Below are 3,556 nucleotides of genomic sequence, written 5' to 3'. Positions count from 1 at the left end.
GTCAAGTGAACAAATTGAATTGATCCTCAGATCCCAGTCAACTCATATGGAAAGACTAGAGTTATTGGAGTACAAATCAATCAGCAAAGAATTCCAATTTCAATCAACAGCTGAGTTTGATAACTCAAGTGTTATAAATTACTTAACCAAAGCCAAAAAGGGAAAATAAATCTAATTTGAATTGAAATCATTCATAAATAAATTAAAGCAAAATCAAATCTGAAATACCTCAAAATATATTAATTAAGAAAATCATAACATGAATGGTCCATAAGCCAAATCTGGAAGATAAATATCAATTAAAGTAATAAAGTAAATAAAACTAGAAAGTAAATTAAAGGAATATTGAACCTGTGATTGAAGAGAAATAATCCTAAACTTGAGAGAAATCCTAATCCTAAATCCTAAGAGAGAGGAGATAATCTCTCTCTCTAAAAACTACATCTAAAACCTAATATTATGAATTATGAATGTTGTATTCTGTATATATGTTGATTCTTCTATTCTCTTGGCTTATATTCTATGTTTCTGGCATGGATTTGGGCCGAAAAAGGGGTTCAGAAATCACTGGGGGCGTTTTCTGCAGATTTTTGTATGTGGCGTCTGTCACGCATCCGCGTGGGTCACGCGTTCGCGTCATCTGGGAGTTTTCCTTATCACGCGTACGCGTCGGTCCCGCGTACGCGTGAAAGAGCTGAAGATTGATGGTTTAGAAGTTATAGTAAACTCTCGTTGCAAGTATAGTTACTTAACCAAGGAATCAACCTTTCTTACAAAAGTTTTGGTTGTCACAAGTAACAAACCCCTTAAAAATTGATAACCGAAGTATTTAAACCTCGGGTCTTCTTCTCAAGGAACTGCAGGGAAGTATGTTCTTATTATTGGTTATGGAGATTATAAATTTGGATTTCAAGAATGAGGAACAAGTAACTTAATGGCGAGTAAATTAAATGGAAATTAAAATAAATAAATAACTGTAAAGCAAACTTTTGGCAAGGTATGAGAAATTAGAAGTCCATACTTAGTTATTCTTATCAATAACAATGAAAGTTGAATCTTAATTCCACTTAGTTAACCTTTACTAAAGTAAAGGTAAGTCAAAGGACTAATTAGTTTGATCTTCGAATCCTATTTATTTCCTAAGAAAAGGTTGGGATTATTGAAGCTCAGTTCAATTAGCAAAGATAACAGTTATCAATTATGTTGAGATAAGATAACTCCTGAGTTACTGCTTTCTTAACCAAGACCAAAAGAAGAAAAAGTAGATTTGCTGGAATAAAAATGCCTTCAGATGTAAAGCAACAATAACATAAATTAAAGAAAGCAATCATGAATTGAAATACCTCAAATAACATTAATAATGGAAATTATAATCTAACATGAAGAGTTCATATTCTAAATTGGAAGAATAAATAAAAATAAAGAACCTGGGATTGAGAGTTACTCCTAAAACTAAGAGAAGTCCTAAATCCTACGAGAGAGAGGAGAGAACCTCTCTCAAAACTAGATCTAAAACATGGGAAATAACTAAATTGGCGAGCTCCCCTGAATGGATGCATTCCCTCACTTCATAACCTCTGGTCTATGCCTTCTGGACTTGGATTTGGGCCAAAAAGGGCTTCAGAATTCGCTATGAGCGTTTTCTGCAATTTCTGGTGCGTGGCCTCTGTCAAGCGTCCGCGTGGGTCACGCGGTCGCGTCATTCGGAGCTATCCTTGTCACGCGGTCACGTCAATCATGCGACCGCGTCATATATGTTTTGCTTAAGGCGCGCGGTCGCGTCAGTCATGCGGCCGCGTCGCTGTTGATTCGCGTTTGGCACGCGATCGCGTCGTCCATGCGATCGCGTGGATGCCAGTTTCTTTAGAACTCCGTTTTGCACTTTCCTTCCATTTTTATATATTTCCTTTCCATCCTTTAAGTCATTCCTACCTTAGAAGATCTGAAACTACTCAACACGCTAATCACGGCATCGAATGGAATTAAAGGTGATTAAAATAATTAATTTAAAAGCATAGGAAACATGTTTTTCACATACATCACATAATAAGGAAGGGAAAGTAAAACCATGCAATTAACATGAATAAGTGGGTGAAGGATTGAATAAATCACTCAAACTAAGCACAAAATATATCATAAAATATGGGTTTATCAACCTCCCCACACTTAAATAATAGCATGTCCTCATGCTAAATCCAAGGTAATAAGTAAGGTTAAAGTGATGGAATGTCATGCAATGCAATCTAATCTAAATGCAACTACCTAAATGCATCATGCAATTCTAATTTATTCACTCATATATAAAGCTTACAGGTAGTTAAATTAATTCACATTCTCAAGGAGTCATATATGTAGCCAAGCCTTAGATAATCAATAAGCACTTTTACAATTGAGATGGGAGAAAAAGCATTTTATGAACTTGCAAGACAATTAGATAATTCAAACAGAGATAAATGTTAATGAGCTATTGAACCCTCACTAGATTTGTGTTTACTCTCTAGTCACTCAGTGTTTATTGGGTTAATCACTCTATTCCTCTTTTTATTCTTCCTTTCTATAACCTTGTTCTTCATCTAACCAATCAACAATTATAGAATACAGTCATACCAAAATTTATGAGGTCTTTAATTAAGGTTGTAATGGGGCCAACGGTAAAGGTAAGGATATATGTATAAGGCTAAGTGAGCTAATAAGTGAATCCTTAATTAGACTAAGATCTCACCTAACATACATACTTAGTAAAACAAAACTTCTTTACCTATTTTCCCATATTTTTCCCACTTTTGGATGTTACATGCTCATGTTTCAACTTTCGTTCTTATTCCATGTGCATTGCTTTTATTTTTGCATTTGGGGAATTCTTTTGTATCCCCTTTATTAAATACTGAAATTTTTATGTTTTTTTTTTTAATGCACATGGTAATTTAACCACTTTGATTTCTCATGATCATGCTTCCCAAAATTTCTTAATTTGAGTTATTTTATTCCTTTCAACTTTTCTACCTTTTGTTTTTATCATCCATGTTCCCAATAGGTTTCCCACATTTTAAACTATTCATAATTTTCTATCTCAAGCTAACCAAGGATTCAACTTGGGATTTTATTTTGTTTTTCTGCTTAAGACTAGTAGTGTGGCTAATAGAATAAAAGGGAATTTAAAGGCTCAAGGGGACTAACAAGGGTGATGTAAAAGGTAGACTATTTTGGGATAAGTGAGCTAAAATCAAATAATGGCCTCAATCACTCTCTTGGTATATATCTACATTCTATAATCGGACATATAGATTAAAACAAAGTAAAGAATATCAGAATATAAAAGAAGGGCGGAACACACAGGAATAAAAATTATGGTTTGAATGTAACCATACAATTAAGCTCAAAACTCACAGGCTATGTGTTCTCTAGCTCAAAAATCATTTATCACTTATGTATGTCATGCAGGTTTAGTTAAAAATTCTCATTATTCTCAATGTAAAACTTATATTGAATGGCTTTAAAGTTCTAGTGTTTCTCCTTGATGAAGTGTTGTTAACTAACATGTAATGCTATATATACA

The sequence above is a fragment of the Arachis ipaensis genome, chromosome B6 (genome assembly GCF_059453495.1).
Source record: "Arachis ipaensis isolate K30076 ecotype BB chromosome B6, ASM5945349v1, whole genome shotgun sequence".
Classification (NCBI taxonomy): Eukaryota; Viridiplantae; Streptophyta; class Magnoliopsida; order Fabales; family Fabaceae; genus Arachis; species Arachis ipaensis.
Note: the sequence above shows the minus strand (reverse complement) of the source record.